Genomic DNA, 21,781 nt, shown 5'->3' with positions numbered 1-21,781 from the left:
TATGAAACCCAAGTTTGGCTGTCAGGTGAATATTAAGAATTATGAAACAGTGCTGCTGGATGACTATTTTATTGTAACTTCCTGATTTTTTTTCTAGTGGTTTAACTATGTTTCCCCCTCTTCAAATGGTGATATTTGTAAAGGTTAAATTCCCATGTGAACCTGAACACAATTAAGAGAAGTTCAAAAAGGATTCTAGTGATTCAACTGAAGAAATTTAAAATGAAATTGACATTAAAATGACTCAGAATTAAAATGTGAATATATTTAGTATCATCTGTAGATTAATTCAAACAGAAAGTGACAGTTTCATTATAGCTTTCACTAAGAGTTTAAGTCCGAAAATTTTTGAAAGCAAAGCTGTGTAAATCCAGATTTAAGAGACCTGCAGCCCAAAACATAATGGCAGCAAAGAGTACATTGATAGTGTGTTCCTTGCTGCTTTATAGCTGTTAAACTAATGATGTGAAATGGAAATATGCCAACACAATATGCTACTTGTGTTAAATTACTCCTAAATGATGGCTACATCTACATATTACTATTTCTTAATGAATACATCCTGTCTACTAATTTTAGGTAGGTTTAATATTTAATGGCTATGTGCTTCTCTTACCCACAAAAATTACTTAAACTCCCTATAACACAGTTCTAAATTATCCTTAAATTACAACCCATCGACTGCACAAGAAGGTAACATACTCTAAGGCAGCTGATACTACCAGCAAATCTATCTGGATGGTGTTAAAGAGCTGTGACTAACAGCAAGATCATTTCTACTTAACCACAAGCCCAGTCCTTCATATCCCCTCCATTTCAATTATTATATCAGCATCAGAAAGAGTCTGGTATATACCATTATTGAATAAATCTAATATTATTTTCTTGTCACAGTAGATCTACTGCTTTGTCAATTTTCCATCACTTGTTTTGACATTTCTTTGATCTGCCTCCTCCTTCACATGATATTAGAGACAAAGAGTCTCAAAGACCAAAGAAGTAGGTAAACACAGAACACTGGAAGAAGAATATTTTCTCTCAAGACCTCACCATTAAGCTTTGTCAACAGAATATGCATGACACAGCAAGTTCAGTAAATCAGAGGATTGCCTTAGAAATAAAAGCTAAGGAGCCCATGTATTGAAGATTCATAATTTCTTATACTGATCTGAGCCACTGAAAGGAATAACCAAATGCATGTAGAATGAACTTCTAAAGTAATTAATTTCAGCTGGCCTACCTTCATCTCTCCCTTTAATAAGACAAAATGTCTTAATGAACCCAATACAGAATAGTAAGTGTCTCCAGAACACAGGTTGCAGAAACACTTCAGCAATGCCATCAAACGTATCCATGCATCCTTAGCCAGGCACTGAAGCACTGTAATGGTTGTCAGGGATCGGGTCTGGCTGACACTGTGGTAGCATATAAAGCTATATGATCTCTTGCTAACCCTATAGCCCGGGGAAGGCAATTTGGTACAAGAGAGGAGTTCCTTCAGCTTACACACAACCCACCACTTTCTGGAGCAGTTGCAAAGCTGTGGAGAGTCTTGGAGAAGCCTGGTCAGTGTACAGTGCTTTGAGAACATTTATGACCCAGTTGGGATTTGGGTATTCCTTATCGAATCCAATAGCCAATTTCATCAGTCAGCAAAGGAAGGCTTCAGGGTATCAAGGACAGAACCACTCAGGACAGAGTATGGGGAGAGGGCCAGAGTTCTCCACATACCCAGTATCCAGGTCGCAGCTGCATACTGCCTGTGGGCAGACCCACCTTGCTGACCTCCTTCTGCCTCATGCCGTCTCCCTTAAAGAACAGAGAAGTCATTGACTCCTAAAATTGCTTATATAACACTCATTGAACTGTTTTGGGGTCTGAGTCCACCCAGTCTACTAGCTGCTCATAAATGGTGACAAACATTTGATCATTAAGGGCATAATCCAGCTAAATCAGGTTTCTTTCCTGATGCGTTATCCACCAACAACATAACAAGCTAGTCCGTAATAGGTGGGGAAAAAAAACACAGAGGGAAATATTTTGTCTTAAAAAATTGGGAAGAAGGAAGGAAGCAAGCAAGTTGGCTTTCCTTTAGTCTTGTATCCATTAATGAATATTAGTAGGACACAAAATTATATTTTTAATGTGGTCCCATTAAATCATTGTCAGATGAATTACGTACAAACAGAAACTTGAGGAGAGAGAAAGAATCGCCTTCTACTGACATAGTGATAATTCTTTCATATTATAAAAAAAAAGTTGACTATCAGCTGTCAGCTAGATGCTAAATAACTCATCTTCTGGAAGAAGAGCTGGATTCATATTTTTAAAAGTGCTAACACAGGAAGATAAATGAGAATAAATATTGAATTACACAACAAGAAAATATTACTCTTAATAATTCTGTCATCCTAATTTTATAATTTATTACAAAGCACAGAAAAGAGAGAAATATACAGGCATCTCCCTCAGAGATGAAGATTCTAGTGAAAGGAATTTTTATTATACATATGTCATTAAAGCGAAACTCATTAGAGTCGCATAGTGATAGCAAACAAATTAAATAAGCAAGCTTCAGTAGACAAAGTGGTGTCAGCTAGAACTACTTTTACAATTTTGCTTCAGTCCTGTATACTTCAAATGTGCTTGTAAAAGAAAGTTTTATTCTCACAATTATTCAGAGTTATGCTCTTGGTATATATGTCATCAGGAAAAAGAATGGAGCATGTCTTTCCCTAGACAAGGAGAATTGTTACTGATGTTATATTTTTGGCACTCTATGTTAACTTAGTAAATGAGATGTTGTCTAAAACACATATAAGATTTATTGTCATCTTCTATGTCTTTCAGAAAATATAGCAATTTAAATGGAAGTCATAGTATTTTGATCAAACTCATCTTCCTCCTTTTTTTATCTTATCCTCAGCTTCTTTCACTACATGAATTAGTTGATTTCTGGGGATGTTTTGTTTCTTTCCAAGGAGCATCATATTCACAAAAATGCAGGTATCAATTGCCTTGTATCTTTTCTTATTGTACTATAAATATAAAATAAAGACAAAATAAAATTGGAGTGATAGCAAATTAAAAAGGGAATAAAGGTTTAGAACAACACACTGACAAGTTAAGGAAAGACAGGTTAAACTTAGTCAAAAAAAGAGACTTTTAGGATATAGAATGTTTAAGTTGAATTACTATTTTATTTTTTAAAAAGTAGTACTTCAAAGTACAGATATTATTCAAATGTGTTTGGGTTTTTTTTCCCGTGTTTATTATTTTTACAACTAATTTTAAATTAATTTTCTCTGTGTTATTCTGTGGTGAAAATGATAGGAACAAGACAATTTTACCACTCAGACTTTCTTAATCCCTCCTTCCCAATGCTACAGCAATCACATTTTAAAAATTTTTACAGCAAAGGCCCTCAGGGGTAGATTTTATTCAGATAGTTTCATTTCCCATCTCTTTTCTTCATGGCTGAGAGGCACAAGATACAGATGGAAGGTACCAATACAAACAGGTGACCAGGTGTGACACAATAAAATACCTATGTGAAATCTTAAATTTTATATCTCCTTCTATCTGTATGAGGTGAACACCTACTGCTTGGCATAAACCTATTTTTGGTACTTGGATTTTGATAAAGTACCAAGACTGAGCTTCATTTAATGTGAAGTAAGATTTCAAACAAGTGGCAAGAAGATATAAGCAGATTTACTTGTGATTACATTCTTTATCATCTGCATTTACAAATTCCCAAATCCAACATAAAACAGCTTAAGAAAACTTATGTCTGTTTTTTGTCCAGATAGGAACTTGTGAACTTTTCTGACTATGTCCAACAACAATTCCTCTGTTTGGCTCTGGCCTGTAACTCAGTTATTCCAATCTGTGAGTCAGATGTTGGAAATAGAGGGACACATCTTGAGATTTTATTAATGGCCAGTAAAAACTAAACAGAAAACAAAAACAAACAGAAAAATTAGCTATGTATGTAGCTTCAGTTCACTGGAGCTTCTCTTTATCTTCTTCTAAATATATAACTAACCCCAGTATTTTGCTGCGCAAAGCTACCATCTTCAGTGAAAAAAAATACTTTGAAATAGATGTTAAAAATGTTAGCAGGGACTATTAAAGATGGGATTGACAAACTGGGAATAACAGTAAATGTGAAGTTAAGCCTTTACCTGTGTTTGTAGAAGGTGTGTTTTGAAAGGAATGAATGTACATATGTACACAGAAGGTTACTTACACAGAAGTATGAAGTATCAGTGATCATAATGGCACTTCAGAATTTGTTTTACCTTCTTCCTGCCGGTGTTCACCACAATGCTGGGACATTACATGGAACAGCCATATGGAGGTAAAAATGTTTATTTGAAAAATTTATTTTAGAAACTACTAATATAGGACTGTACAAAATCAAGTTTACTTACAAAACTGTTTGCTTTATTTCAAATCCTACTTCTATCAGAAATTGGATCTTAAGAGTTTTTCACATGAATGATTAAGGAAAAGTTTATTTGTGATTAGTTTCTCTTAATGCATTTAAATTACAGACTCATTTTGTCTAAAAACTTACCAATTCTATTAATTTTAAGAATGTTTTAAAATGTTTTCAATTTTGATCAAAATCTGATTTATGTCTTCATATCTGAGGATTAGATGTGAAGAAAGTTAGCATATCTTCTTTTAAAAATCCCAAATTCTAATAGGAAAAAAATAGGCTTTTTTCTAGATTCACACTGATCAGAGATATTCAAATTGCATATTACCTAACTACCTAATAAAATCAATCTTCTTTTCCATTTAATACCCTGAGTATTTCCCACTTACAATATTATCTCCTCTTTCTTTGCTTCTTTCTATGAACACAGCAGCCAAATTTGTATCTGTAGGACAATTCCTCATCATTCATCAATCCTGTGCGCTATACACAAAAGTTGGTGATTATGACTTAATTGAATTTTAGCTCTGTTTTTTGACAACCCAACCTCACTTCATCAATTCACATCCTGTAGAAGTATCTTTCAGTAAAAATTTTCAAAAGCTTTTTTCACTTTCATGATCAATTACTTCATCTTCAGTAACTAAAATGAAGCGACAAACATTTCAATCAGGTATGGAAACTTGATAGCCTTTTCAATGTGGAGCTACCCTTTTTTTTTTAGTTTTTCAGGTGTCTTTTAATCCCTGTTTGGCTGAATGCAGATCAAGAACAGAAGATTTGATTATGTGGGACATACAATTAGATTTTTATTTCCATATAAAAGTTGTGTTTTCATGCTGTTGAATTATTGTTCAACAGCCCGTGTTCTCAGCCTATATTACAGATAAAGTAGTCAGGGTACCATAGTGAATAACAATAAATATATTTGTAATTATGCAGTCACTTCATGAAGCCAGCAGTCTGATGTTCAACTTGGAATTAAATCAGCTTAAGGGTAATGGGTTAGCTTTGAATTAATTCAGAGTAATTAAGAAGAGTAATTCACTTAATACTTTCACAACCCACAAGCTCATTCTGAAAAAGTCGTTAACAAGAGAGGAGAAACACCTTTATCACATTAGACTGCTGATTCTCTAGCTTAAGAATTCCTTAAGAATCACTCAGTCTGTGAAACAGACATCCCAACATAAAAAGACAAAATAAAGCCTTCTTGTAGTAAAAAAATTCACAACTTATTTTAGCCATGCAGTCTTCCATAGAGCAACTAACTAAAACATGGTCTTGAGGCTATCATAAAGAACTTGTCTACTACATTTAACCTGTTGTTTCTGAAAAATTATTCCATAATACCTTTATAAATCCATGGTGACAGATCACGCTAAAAGACTTTGAGAAAGACAAGTAGTGTGTATTAAAGAAATTCAGTTCCTGTTGTCTTAGTTCATGAGAAGAAAAATTGATTTACAATTGATTAATGCCCTGTCAGACATCACTAGAATTCAACCTGGCTCAGTATTTACCTCTGTGTAATTCAGGATAACATTCTAACTTGAAATCCAACTATTTAACGATAAGCCACTGAGTTTAAGATCTCCCACTCTATCTAAAGTACTTCTAGCTCTAGCACCAGCTGGGAACTGCCTCCAAACATAAATGGATGTTATTTTCACCTGCTAGTGGTGCTAGATATAAATCACTCCAAGTTCATGTTGATAATAGTGGCCAAGTTATATACAACGCAGAGCTTCGTGCCCTAATTATCATGCAGTACAAATTTGCAGAGCCTGTGTTTCAAATATCTCTGAAATCAGGAATGACTAGATGATTTCCATATAATTTATGCAAAAGTCACTTTTCAAATTACCACAACATAGAAAGGACCTCAGAAGATAATTTTTAGAAGAAGAAATATGGATGAATTATCTTTTTTGAATATAGCATAAACTCAATAGTAAAAAGATTTAAAGGGAAACACATGCAGATCAAAATTAACTGATTTGAAAGCAGAAAAGAAATACAAACATTTTTGAGAGCAAATGGTATCAGGAGCCAGTTATTCAAATTAAATAGGAAGCTGAAAAAAAACAAAACAGGAATGCTAAGTAAAATTTCTTCTTACGCTGTTCTACTTAAAATGTTTATGCTTAACAAGAATAGAACAAGAATTTGTATATGCTTATATCAAAATTTTCTCACTAAAGAGATATTGAAGCTTCTCTGGAATATGAACATGTTTTGAGTTTGCTTTCTTTTTAAAATAAAATATTATTTTTCTCTTAACCTTGGAAGGAATTTTCTCATATGCTGTTAATCTGAAAAGGTATTTCATTCAAAGATTATGCAACCAGGTAGAGTATAAAACTACCCATTTGCCAAGTTTCTGTCCTTTTCATACTTTTAAGCTTTACTTTTAAATGATCATCATTATGATTTAAAGTACACAGATCTCAGTTTCTGTAATACAGACGTGAGATACTAATTTTTCTTCTGCGTCCAGTACAACAAAATGTGCACATTTTTTTAATATATGTAGGTAACTCCATCTAAATATTTGCTCGTCAGCTAGTGAAATCTTTGCAAAACTCTCTTCAGGGAGCTGCGCATGCCAGCTAGATTTCAGGTTTTGAAATGAGAAAAACAAAAAACAAAACAAAACAAAAAACACAAACAAGCAAAAAAACCCAAAAACCAGAAAAAATAAAACAAAACAATTGTTACGGTCAATTGTTGGCCTCCTTCCTCCTCTGAACAGGGTTTAAGTGCCCAGGTGCCGGGGGCTGGCCGGCCCGGCCCGGCCCCAGGCGGTGCCGGCGGCTGCAGCGGCCCCAGGGCTGGGCCCGGCTGAGCCCCTCAGGCACGGGCGGGCGGGCGAGAGCCCCGGGGAAAGCCTGGCCAAGGGAGGGCAAAACGCTGCCCGGCAGCCAGGGCTGAGCCAGGGGAACCGAGCCACAAACAGCCCTGCGAGCCCCGGGGGGACAGCGGGAGCGGGGCCGGGGCCGGCAGAGAGCCGGCAGGGATGGGCCTGCGGCCAGGGAGAGACCCCGGCTGGGCTGCGCTTTCCCTGCTGCCCCAGCAGGGACCTCAGTTTCCCTGCAGCCCCTGGGAACGACTCACGCTGGAGGAAAAAGCGTCAGGAGGAAGGATCGGAAGAGTTGAAGTGTTACGGAGTGACCACAGCCCCTCATTCTCTTTCCCTTGTGCCCTTCTTGGAAGAGAAGGCAGAGCAGAAGCTGAGCCTGTGAATGGGATGAAGAAATAGGGTTTTATATGTCAGACGTGTGAGATCTGTCTTTTTGTTTACTACTACATGTAAATGTTTATTTTAATTCGTAATAAATTAATTTTCCCCAAGTTGAGTCCATTTGTTGCAGTAAGTAACGTTCCTGTCTTTATCTTGACCCAGAGCTTTCTTGATTCACTTTAAAATATTTAATTCCCTCTTCCTGCTGAGGGGAGAGAAGGGAGTGAGCAACTCAAGCTCAGCTTTTAGCCAAGATTAACCCACCATGCTTCCTTCTTTGAATTAGCTGCAGTTCTTTTCAGATAGCACAGATTTGCCATTAATATTACTACTAAAAATTATTTATACTGTAACAATGAAGCTGGTGCAGTGTGAGTTCTGTTGGGAACATGTGAGTCAACTACCAACATGAAATGAAAGATGAGGGTCATAAATAATTATTTTTTTAGCTTTGCAGATCACTAGCTTCCTTTTCCACTTATGACTTATTAACAGTTGTCCAGGTAAAATGCAAGGTGATTTGTACACTGGAGTATAAAATCTCCATCTTGAATTTTGATTTAGTAAGGACTGAGAGCACTTGAGTTTAAAATCAGTGTTTTGCAACGGTTCACAGTATTATATTTTATTGTCTACTCTGCGAACAAAAAAGATGTTTAAAGCCATAGTGAATCGTGTCCAAAACAACTAAGAGACTAGTTTTTGCATGATCACAACTTTTGAAGCAAAAAGTTCAAATGTCAGAATAAATTAATGACATTTGATTGAAGAAGGACAAGGAGAGGGGCTGGAGCTAAAAGTTTCTTCAAGGTCAAGGAAATTGGAATCTGACATCTAAATAGAAAAAAAAATGGTTCCATATGGATGCACCACTATCCTCAAAGCACTGACAAGCCACTATCTGAAAACAGACGAGTCTTTCTGGAGTGATCAAGAGAGGAAAGCAGTTTCCTATGATTTCTGAAATCCCAGACTTTTACTGTTTAAAACATAGAACAAGTTAATCATGCATGAGAAAGGAAAAAAAAAGTGGTGATTAATTCAATTTGCCTCAGTATATAAAATGATATTGCAGCCCAACATTATTTAAATTAATAGAACAGCATTTGTGCTGTGGAATTGCAGTTCAGTCTTATTGGAACTTACACTGACAACAGCCATGTACAATGTGCTATCAATCTTATTCTCTCCTTTGTCTCGTTATAACGGGCAAAAAGAGTTACGAGTTCACATGATATGAAAGAATGTGATATTCTATCGGTTGATATCACAAAACTATCCTTTTCTTAAATGGGGAGAGGTAGAAGTAAATAAAGAATAGCAGCCAGAAGCAATTATGTAAAACTCTGAGCAGTATTCCCTAGAGAGAAAATATGTACATTTTCCTGTCTAGTTTCATTATGTGTATTCATTTCAAAACTAGACACTTCCCAATACAAACGGAGCAAATTCAATTTTGTTCAAACAACATTCCCTTCTAACACTTCATGTGCCAAGTGAGAAACACAACACAAAGCCTTGAACAAATTAAACATCTCTTTTAAGAACAATGTAAATGTTACTAATTTACTTTCAGTAATGGGAGTTTTTCTGATTCGCTGCATGACTGCATTTGGGTGTTACAAAGAATAAGCTGTTTGTTTCAACCTTAAATCTTGTTTGTATACAAAAAGATTTTGTCAAACTCATGAATGTCAAATAATACATTGTAAATACAGCCTTTGTTAAGTGCTTTCACAAAGATTTATGCAGGCTTCAATAAAAAGGGAAAAGATAGGAGTAGGTGAATCCATCATATGTGCCTTTGCTGAGATGGAGCGATACGGCCATTTTATTCAACTTATGGGATCAACTGGAAAAATGCCCTCAACAAAAATCTGGAAGATATACATATACAAATACACATGCACTTTTCACCTAACTGCTACAGTTATGTGATTGCATCCCTGCTTGATTGAAGAGGAGCTACATGATATAATTACTGACCACTGTAGAGAAGGCATTGAATGAATGAAGACATAAATAAAGCATTAGACTTTTCTTTATATGCATATATTTGGAAGTTTATGATTTGATAAAGAGGAAAAACCTTGGAGGAATTATCAATGAGAAGGTGAACTTGCAAGGAACAGGGGAGAAAGGTAGTATGGCAAAATGACGGTAGAGACAAAAGTGCCAGGTCATTCACTTAGAGCTTGCTATTGAGCTTGTCTGTTATAAATTAGGATTTTCCACTGCAACCCAAGGACGGGAAAGACCAGGAGTGTTAGGTAACCAAATGGGTGAATATGAGTCATGAGTACAATATAGAACTGAAAATTTGAAATGATCCTGATCCTGATGTCAAGTATACAGACATGTATAGGGGTATTAATGTGAAAAAATTCAAGGTATTGTTATGACCCTAAAATGGACACTGAGCAATTTTGATAAACTGGGTTCAAGAAGATGAATTTAAACAGGTAGGGAGGAAGAGAAAATAGCTCCCAGCATGATGAGAATAGAGGATTCCGTCCATGGAATGAAATTAAGAAAATTCAATTTATACATTTTGGCACAATAAAATGAAGAGGGAATACACGTCTACCTAAACACAACAGAATACGGCTAATGAAAAAGACAGAAACTATTCCAATCCAAGAACCCACTGGCTTGGAAAGAACAGTTGTAGAGCAGTCTGTCTGTATGAGTGCAGAGGTAGCAGAGTGGTCTAGCTCTAACATGGATATGGTTTTCTTTAGTATGAAAGGACAAAACACTGTGATCTGATTATAGTTTCAAATGCTTCTGAAAATTCTGTAATTTGTGATAAGAATAAACTAATTAGGATTGTGCTGAAGTCTGTATCAATTAGAAAGATGCAAAGAAACTGACAGGGTATACAACCTGATAGTTTGCAAAGAAGGGGAGAGTATTTCTTTTGTTACTTCTATCCTCTAATATGCAAGAGAATAAACAGGGATACCATGTGAAAGTAAGATATTAATCCTTGAGGCAATAAGGCTGCAGGGACCAATCACTCAAAGAAAAGAAAGGACCTAACAGCATTTGCAGAGTCAGGCCAAGACTGTGATTAACAGCCTAAGTCAGTGGAGTACAAGAATACTTACATGAGAACATAGGTATTTACATGTTTATATTTATATATACACTGTTATATAAATGTATATACACTCTTATAACCTTCAGGCATTTGTTCCCCAGATAATTTCTAAGTACTGGGTAACTTTAAATAGATTTGTTTTGTTCGTAAATATATTCAGGATCCTTTTAAACTCCATGAGGGATACCAATATTGATAGCATCCTGTGTCTATTATTTCTTTGAATTACTTAAAATTTGTGGTAAAGACTACTTATTTTCCCTTGTTCTAAATCTGGTACTTTATGAATTTCTTTAGTGGTCCCTAATTTTTCTATTAAAAGAGGAAAAAAACAATTAAGCCCTGTACACTTTTATCCCTGTGTCTCAATATATCCATAGATGCTCCCAATATTTGTCTCATTTATTTCATTTCCAGGCTGAAGTGTTCTTTACTTAATTCTTTCTTGCATAGAAATCTCTTGCCCTGATCATTAATAAATCTGCTTCCTCTGATCCCAGGGAAACAGTGTCACAAATAAATCATACACTGAAGTTCAGAGATACAGTCCATAAGATATTTTGAACATGACTCTAAAGTAAAACAGAAGAATCATATTTTGAAGAATGACAATGTAAATTTTTGAGGAGTTTGTAATTTGCAGACTTCAAAAAAATTGTTTAAATACAGAAGAAAGATTTGGAGACATAATGCAGAATCAAGATTTCAGAAAATAATGAATACTTTCTAAGGACCTTTCTCTTCCATGCTGTTGTGTGTTTTCCATACTGGAAAAGAGGGCTTCTCAGACCCTTAGCATAAAGACAGCAGCATTCTTTTCTGACTCTGAATATTTGGCCAAATTAAGTGGCAATACATCATAATCACACAGCTAGAACACACCTCTACCAGTATTTTGTTACATCAAGACAATCACTTCTTAGCCCTGATAGCACCTGTTTAACCTAAGTTAAACATAGGGGAAGCCCTGGATGCCATTAAAAACAATTCTGAAATGCAAAGTGACACTAATAACCACAAACACGTAATCCATGAATCTGTCCCATCATCCTTCTTTCAAGAAATGCCAGAATAGTTAGAAAATGCAGTACTTTAACAACTAGTCCAGAGAATATATATAAGTGCTAAAATATTTAATAGATATCTTCAGATTTTTTCAGTTTGTAACAGTATTTGGCAAGTATAAGCAATAACACAATGACTTAGATCCTGGTCTTTATTATTCATCTGCTACTGGTTAAGCAGGAAATTCATAAATATATATGTATATATATATGTGTAGCTGTGTCCAAATCCCTATCTGAGATAGCATGCTATTTTAGCAGATCTTTTGGACAAATAGATACTGCAGTAGTGCATTAATCTCCAGCAAAACAGCTCGTCTGAGTGACTGAAAGCTGGAAGTGAAGTGCTGTGTGATCCTATGGAGTGATGAGCTTAGTGGGATTTGAAATACCTCAGTATGTTGTTTGTTATGAAGATGCATTATTATTTCAGGAAAGAATAAACTGCATCCCATGATAAAATATCAAATTATTTGAATAGAGGAAAGCTCACTCTATTGATATTCATAAATTTGGGCAATTTTTTGGCACTTCTCAAGAGCACCATTGAAGTTACAGCTTGAATTTCTCCATCTCACCAAAGAACAGGTCTCTGAACTGAAATAATTTGTTCACCAACAATATTGATATTCTGGGTTTTTGGTTTTTTTTTTTACAAGGAAGATCTGCCCTCCAGGCTCAAACAAAAGCAGTTGATTTAAACACCTCTCTATGAGCCTGACAAGTGACACAGGCAGAGAGACTACAGCATGTTCCCATGCCTCAGATGAGCTTTCTCTTATTCTAGTCAGCTTGTGTCTGGAGTAGAAGGGTATCTTCTTAAGACGACATATCTCTTTGGTCACAGCATGACACAAATGTGTTTCTGAGCTTCTAAAACAAAGTGATTTAAATAGCAAGTTAGCAGAAGGGATTTCAGCAAGGCTGCACCTACCTCCTTTCCTGAGTATTTTACCCAAAGATATGTATTTTTAAAAGGGGATAAAACTAAAAGAGATTTTATACTTGCTAGCAGCTACTAAATGCAGTAGTCCAATAGGTGGGAACAGTTAGTTCCCTGTTCCCAGGTCCCCATGGATATGTATTCACAGACACACCCTCACAGCCACAACCACCCACGTCTCATATACATATATATAGGCACAGAGATCAGCACTGACAGGAAACAGCATTCACACAGCCACAAGCAGCACAAATGACCTCATCCTGTTCTGCTCTCAGGCTGGTCAAAATGAAGCTTCTTAGTGGAAAATATACACATGTATAGGATATGGGTCACTCCAGTAGCTGGTCTATCCAATAACTGCATCCACTAATGGCATTTGGGTGTGCAAACTCTAGTGCCCACACCCCAATCCAGCTGCTGGTACTCAGACCTTCTCTCTGACAAGGTTATTAGAACATTAAGTTTCCTTTGCATGTGTGTGAATAGACCTTTTATAACAACCTAACAGTACTTTGTTCTTGGCATACTTTTTAATGTCTGCCCTGGGCATCCTGCTGCTGGCCCAGGGCTGATAAAGCATCACACATTGTAGATTTTTGTGGTTGCCACTTAACTAAATAAACTGATGATGAGTGTCTTTCCCACTCCAGGATCTTCATGGTTTTAGACTGATCCTAGGATCAGTCCTGTAATGAATAAATCTAGACAGTGTAGCTGAAGGCAAAAAGTAAATTCACTGGCTATTAGTTCTTTATACTGTCTCTGTAAGGCTTAATATCCTTCTCATTATTTCTTCTTTTTAGTTTTTCTTGGACAAACTCCTTTGATTTAATACTAGTTAGACAACTAGTATAATATTACACAGTTTAAAACAAGGCACATAAAGCATGTCTGAGCTCAATTGCCCTCTTTCCCCAACAAACATTGCCTTCTTGAAGTTAGATTGTAAAAGAAAAAAAATGCATTCTGGTCTCTAAATATAAAATACCTTGTTGGTTTTTGTTTTGTTAGTTTTTTGTTTTGTTTTGGTTTTTTTAAATTACTACCTTATTTTTCAGAAACTAGGAAGTTCAAAAAGCACTGCACTTTATTCATACCCAAGCCAAGTGAGTTCTCCCTTTGCCACTGATGGGGTTTTAAGCTTCTATTTAAGCCAACATTCCTGTAAGGAATCATCTTTATACCTGCTGGAGGAATAACCAGAGTTCATGTAAAAATTTTAAGACAGGTATTGTTCCATGTCTCTCTCTTTCATAAAGAGGCATCAGCCACTGAGGTTTATTTATCTTTTTTTGCTTCTGCTCCTGTTTCTTGAAGATTTCCTTAGAGAAAATCTGCCAATAAAGGACTAAATATTTATTTGGAAAATAGCAACAAGATTGAATTGCAGTCTTCACAACAAGTCTTAAAGTCACAATCTAAGACTGAACTGACCTATAAGAAGGAAGCCATGCCTTGAGGGAAGGAATAGCAGCAGCACCATAGGACTTCCCATCCTTATGCTAAGCTGCTCCACAAGGTAACAGAAATCATATACGCCAAATATCAGGTACAATCTCACAGCAGCCGCACTCTAACCTGCAGACAGTATTAACACTGCTAATAGAATGCATGTTTACAGAATCTACACCTATTATTTTTTCCCATTATGTAAGGCACAAGCATGAAGCTGACACAATAAGCTTCATGAAAATCTTTGGGGAAAAGATAATAAATTATTCCTTACTTGAAACTTTATGTGAGTGATTCCATAATCATAGGAGGATTTGGATTGGAGGGGACTGGTGGGGTTCATCTGATTCAAACCTCCAGTCAAATCAGGGCCAAGTTTTAATTTGCTATCTTGAAGGGTATTTGAAAACATATAATTCTCCTTCTGGAGGAATTATTTTATTTTCTATCCTATTCCCTAAATAATGTCATTTATGACTTGCAATGAAATCTATGTTTTGCTATTAAATACTTTAATGAGGAATACTGTATAATCTCTGAGTCACGGAGGTCAAGCTGACAGACTGACAGGCTCCCCAGATCCTCATCCCAGCTTGTCTCATGGATAGGTGTCACATTAGCCCACCTCCGGTCATCTGGGACCTCCCTTGTTAGCCAGGACTAACAATAAATTACAATAAAACTAGTATGTAAAGCCTATTAAAAACAAACCTTCTTCAGTTCACAAAATCTCAATTTCTCAAAAGTTTGTTCTGTTCAGGGGAATTTACTGATCAGAAATTACAATCCAGAATATTTATCCATCAGAAACATTTAAAATTTTTAATTTAGCCCTTGAAATAGATTTGTATGAATTTTTATAGTTACATTAATTTAATTATTTAAATAATAAGCATACAGTAGTGCTGCAGTGACAACTTGACAAAAACATCCCCGAGCAAGTTGTAAGTCATGCTGACAGACTCCTCTGTGAACAGACAGATCTGTCCACAGGCTGTCTGAGCTGACTACTTAAAAGCCAGCTCCAAACTCTAAATCAATATAGGGTTATAAACTGAAGCCCACTCCTTGTACCTCAGTAACAGACGCAGTGACAGTGTCCTGTTTGAAAAGCTAAATGACTGTGAGACACATGTACAGGTGTTGTACAGATGCCTATTGTTATGAAGATTCACACATTACCTGAGAATTTGTCCCAAATGCTAAGAGTGAGAAGAGTTAATATAAATTATCTCATCATGACCCAGGAATATCTGTTTCTGCTGATATCTCCTTAAAATGAGAGAATTTTTTTCTTTCTTTTCAGTTACTAAGAAGAAAATGTTTCAAGTTAGTGCAGGTCACAAACAAAACTGTATATTGGGAAAGTTCTATCAATTTCATAAGTTCAGTATGAAATATGTTTCTTTTAGGTCACAATTAGATTAAATTAGGATACTTGATTGAAGATGCCTAAATTTCTACAAATTACCAAAATTATTTGAACTCCACATATCTTGGAATAAGCAGAGTAATTTTATAAAAATATTAAGATAAAAGAATCACTTTTTCAATCTTATGAAAATATCAAAATCTTCAAGTAGCACTGATTATTTAAATTATTTACATCCAAGCCAAAGGTAAAAAAACCAAAATAGAATATTTTCTTTTTTTCTCATTGTGATGTTTTTGGCTCTTTGGCAGTACTCTTCCCCATCATCCAGATCATTAACAAAGATATTGAACAAGAATGAACCCTGTATTGAGTCCTGTGGTATACTGCTATTTCTTGACCTCCAGGTAGACTTTGTACCACTCCAAGAACCCAGCTGTTAACCAGTTTTCAATCCACATCACTCTTTGTCTCGTTCTCATCCTGCCCATACTTCATCATTCCTCTTTATTGTGGTGTTATGGGGGACAGTGTCAAAAGCCTTTCTGAAGTCCAGGTGAAAATTATTGCTTCTCTCCCACCATCTACCAGACCAGTGTTTTCATCATAGAAATCTACCAGTCTGATTGAGCATGGCTTCTCCTTGATTAATCTATGCTGACTACTCCCAGTAAATTTATTGTCCTTCATAGAGAAACACTTTTTAGGATTAGCTTCTTCAGCATGTCCTCAGGAATTAAAGTTATTTTATCTACTTAGTTAAATTAGATATTTCTAATAAAAGTATGCTTATTTTACATAGAAATGGGAGGGGTGTGTGTGAATGTAATTTTTTTAAATAATTTTTTATTATTTTTATTATTTTTATTATTTATTATTTTTTATTATTTAAATATCATTGTATATTTTCTGCACAAATTGCCATATCATTCATAAAAACATGTATCATTTTTATACATTATATACATGAATGGAACCCCACTCCTCTCACAGAATTTTCTTTATGTACAACTGCTGAAAAAACCTCAATCATTGGAGCATTATCATTACCATAATCATTGTAGCTTATCGTACAAAGTAGAAAAATAAGTGGTTGCATATCAGATTTGGCTAAAACAGAATGCATGTGAAAGTGAATATAAATCAGATCCTTATCTTTCTTGATGTATCTTGGAGGGAGAGTGTGAAACATCTGAAATGGCAGGAATTTGTCTGACAGGGTTTATTATCTTCATCTCTAATGTGCCAGACAGAAAATGCATACAGGAAGCTCTCCACTGTCCAACCAGTCCCTAAGACATGGCATCGATCACATCCTTTGTTGGCAACTTAAATTAATCTTATCTATTGCTTCCTCACACCTCTGCTATGGCCACTGTCAAAAACAGCACCTGAAGTAAGTGTCTCCAGTTGTCATCTCTACACAAAATCATCATGGCAAGGGCAGAGGGGAAAGCTGCAGGCTGCATGAATTTTTCAGCCCCTCCAAAACACTTAAACACTTGCAGTTGTATCAGTTCATGAATAGGTCACACCTGTGTGTCCCTGGACTGTTGCCATGGGCACTGCTGCAAGTAATACTATGACAGGTGGATAATCAGACCTTGAACCTTGTCCATGGGCTCACTCTAGCAGGAGTGAAGAGGTAGTCCTTGTGCTGTCTTTGGCCTGGCCCTCAGGGATTAGTGACTCAAAGGAATCTGTTTTAAGAACTGCAGTTTATGAGGGTGGAAAGTCATCCCAGGTTTACATTTTTATGAAGTTACCTTTATATAGCTTAACTCTTTGAAAGAGTGTGAAAGTCTGGCTAAGTACAGTTGGAGTCTAGTCCTTAAGGCCAGAAAAAAAATAAATCAGCAAACCAAACATGAATCATTCTGTACTGTAAAGTTTCTTTTAAACAAGGCTCTGATCAGGAAAGATGAGAAAGATAAGAAAGAACTGCATTGTATTAGTATTATCTATTTCTCAGGATATAGCAGTAATCAGTTACAAATCAATTCCTTGGAAAAAATCATAATTCACTAATATCTCAAGCTAATAAACTGGGAAGGCTGTCTCTATACCTTAAAGGAATATTAAATATATCTATCAGGAGATTTTCCAGTACTGATTCTGAACCTATTCATAAGGACTTTCACTCACAGAGATTAAAAAAACCCCATATACTTAATTATGCTATGTAGTAAAAATGAGTAAAGTGTTGTATTTCTTCTAACCTCAGAGCTGTTGGACATGAAAGTTTCTAGCTGCAGTACGGGAAAGTTCTTACCTCCATGAAGTGAGAAGTCATGTTTCATATTCACTGGTGCAAAGGCAGGTTCTGATAAAATTTAGCATCCATAACAGCAACCAGGACCAAGACCAAACATGATCTTATAAATCCATGTTCAAGTGGACATGGCAAATAAATATTTCTTATGAAACATCTCCTTTTCTAAACATGACAGATTTTATTTGAACACATAAATTGTATTGATATTTGACTGCTCATCTGGTCTAGTCATAATTCTGTTCCATTACAGCACAATTTTTGAAATTTGTAAATAAAGCAGAAATTAATGGAATATACATTTTGGGATGTCTTTGAGTCTATTAGAAGCACACCAGTTGCCACAGTCCTGCTTTGCTACTAGAATCTGTGTTGTTCTCTACTTGCATCAAATACTCTGTGAAGTCTGTATTCTCATAGGTCTGAAAAACTTTTGTATTCAAAGTATCTCTATCTCCCTTTTTGATATTTTGAAAATAGGATCATAGAATAGACTCAAAGAATCATAGAATAGACTCAAAGAATCATAGAATATCTTGGGTTGGAAGAGAGTGGTTACCAAAGCACCCTTCTTCAAGAAAATAAATTTCTTGCCACAAAGTATGCAAAACTGCTTAGTAGTGGTTCGGTTGATGATACAATATATTTGTTTTTTATCAGGCAGAATAATGTCGTCTCTTTGGACTTATGTGTCAATGTTTATTTAGGGTTCATCCATTTTCCCCTACAAAGTAAGAGATGTGTAGTCTCTCTGGCCTTTAAAACAAGGATTTTCTGATTCATAAGAGTAAAACCTGATAAATTGTCTTTAGTGTCCACCTGCCTTTGAATCACTAGTTACATTTTTCAGCAAAAGGAAGAGAAAGCAGACACAAAGAAAGTTCATTGTTCTGGAGAAAACAACCCGTATTTTTATGGATCAGTGACTCTGGCATATGCAAACCTTTCTGTATTTGTATTATAGCTTGCTAATCTGTTCCTGGCAGTCTGTTTGAAACAGACAGATTCTTCATTCAAAATTATCTGTGGATTTCCAACTCTTGAGTCATTTTTTAAAGCCCATGCTAGCATGCTAATATGCAGGAAAAGAAAAAGTTATGGAAGAAACTGGCCTGTTGTATATGGCCTTTGTAACATTTTCTTGACAACTTTTTTGATTGAAAACTAGAATTTTGTATCAATTCATAAACACATAGTAACAGAGGTTCTGAAATTAAAAATTCAGTATATTTCTATCTTTTCTTACATGTCTTTAGCCTTTTGTGAGAGAAAAGTATAAACATGGCATATAACCAGATATTTATCCCATGTAAACAAAGGGTTTCTAAAATTCCCAGTGGCAGGGTAAATCCACTCAAAATAAAAGTTTTCATACAACTTCATGCTGGTGTCAAACATTCTTAACATAGTCATGCAATTACTGTCTTCTGTCATACAGTGGCAAAATCCCCAAGTCTTTTTTACATCAATCTAGAGGGATTTACCTTTGTTTTGAAATAATTGTAAGGCCATATAAGCTACGTGTTTTACTTCTCTTCTGACTAAACTGTATATTAAATATTTTAGGTTTATTTCACTATGTCAGGAAAGAACAGGTACATACTTTACTAACTCTATCAGTAATTAATTTATTACATGTCTGTCTAATTGTTAAGAATATTTGGACATTACTCTCTCACTGATCCCTTTGTGTTGTACATTATAACAAAGTTGTAGATAACTAATGCACTGAGTGGACACAAGTCGCTACAATCAGATGAACTCTGTTCACTGCCATCCATTGTTCAGTGAAACATTTTAGACTAAAAATCACACAAAATTCCTGAGAATTATTATTAAGCCACAACTCAATGTATGTTAAGGGTCCCAAATCCCTTGATTCTAATATATATTCATATATATATTATATATATGGTGTGACTATTTTAAATCTTGCAGAAAGGAGGCTTCAGTAGAAAAAACAGCTATACTGAAAATAGTGAGACATGAACTCTTAACTCCTTTTACTGACTCCTTGTTTAAATCTGACAAGTCACTTGATATATTTAACATCCCTTTGTGAAGCAGTGTAAAAATCCTTTATTTTGAAGGCTTATGGTAACCTTCCATAAAGAAACTAAGTTAGGTGCTTGCATGATTATGTAAGATGGTTTAAACCATCTGATTCTGGAGCATAATGGGAAAACGGTTTTACGGGAGGAAAAAAAAGGTCAGTGTAGTAGTTCCTTGCAGCACACAAAAGTCCCTGTTAAAGACACTGATGACAACACAGGTCAGTGTGATTAAACAAAGGAAGATTTGCAACTTGACTGGCATTCAGCTGTCTTTCCTTGCCTAATTTCTCTTTTTCTCACTGGGCATACTGCATTTCTCCTTCCAGGAGATCAATGCAAGCTCACACAGATCATTAGCCCAGATGAAAAATAGTTTGACAAGCAATGAAATACTTCCAGTGATATGACAATAGCCCATTTGTGTGTGCTGAGCCTGAAAATATACAGGCAGGACAGAAGTGGGAAGGAAAATGATTCAGCCGGTGATGCTCACAGCTTGCAGAAAGTTGTCAACTTGATCCATAATAGCATGTCTGAGCTCTGTGAGTAAGCATCATGCAAGCAACGATAATCCTTCACTTAACAGTTGGATGACTCACAGAGGAGAATTTTTCAATAGAGCCTTCCCTGACAGTTACTAATTTGCTTGCTGCACTTCTCTGGCACAAAGGTTTTAAGTCAACTCTGTAGCTCTTAAATGGCACATTAAATGAACAAGAGCAGACAACTCTGCATCTGCTGGCGGTGTCAATATCACAGTACAGACTGAGTAGTTGTTGTAGCATAGCTTTGAGACCAACATATTTCCAAACTGGAATGTGTATGGACGAGATATATCATGGTAAACATTGACTTGCAGGAGCAGATCCCAAACTACTGATAACATAATGAGACAATATGGTTAGACATGTCTACAGAAAACGTAATTCTTCAGTTCTCTTGAACTTGTGATTTCAGGAGAAAAGCTTTAATTTTTCCAGCAAAGAAAGTTGATTCTGAGATTGAAAGATTGAAAGAAACTCAATTCTGAGTTGTTTTATAGAAATTTTCTACACTGATTAAAGGGAATGTTTCCTACATTATACTGCATATGCATGTTGAGATAGTTGGGGGTAAGTTTATGCTCTATTATATACAAAAGAGTTTCTCATATGTAGGGTCACATTAAAGTATTAGACTTTGCTAATATCTATGATATTCTTCAAATGAGAAATACTTTTTTAACTTGATTTTATCTATATGGTCAATGAAGGCACATAAATTTAGCCATTAAATCAGAGAAAAATCTGAAGACAGAGCCACTGATTACCTATATGGACCTGCAAAATATTTTCTTTCTAAGACTAATGTTTTGTGAAAAGGCTATAGTGGGAAACTGCTAAGGCAAACCAGTTCCAGAAATAGCAGCAGCCAAAGTCTGTTTATAGTAATGTAATAATGTGAAATAGGAGGAAAGTAGCACGTGTATAAGCACACATTCTAGAAGAATAATTTTGTTTTACTAGGAGCATACTAACATCTTCATAATTTACTTTTTGTATCTATCTCAGATACTGTTTCCATGTTTCACTGAGTTTTTACAAAGTGTGGCTCACTATTATTATATATGGCCCTTCATAACAAATGTAAGATTTGATGACTTCTAACAGATACCTTTTCTAAGGAAGTTGCATATGTTTCCTCAGAAACCAATGGAGAAAAATGGGCTGTTCCAGGAGACCAATTTTCCTTTAATAACACAGAATGAAACACCTTCTCCCAGGGGTTCTTGCTACTGCTCTTGCAGCTTCAGGATATTAAAGGTACACAAGAATTAGATGTAGCAAA

Source organism: Pseudopodoces humilis, chromosome 1, assembly GCF_049639895.1.
Source record: "Pseudopodoces humilis isolate 2021_Gansu_Grassland_sample_001 chromosome 1, ASM4963989v1, whole genome shotgun sequence".
Taxonomy (NCBI): domain Eukaryota; kingdom Metazoa; phylum Chordata; class Aves; order Passeriformes; family Paridae; genus Pseudopodoces; species Pseudopodoces humilis.
This window is presented reverse-complemented; position numbering follows the sequence as displayed.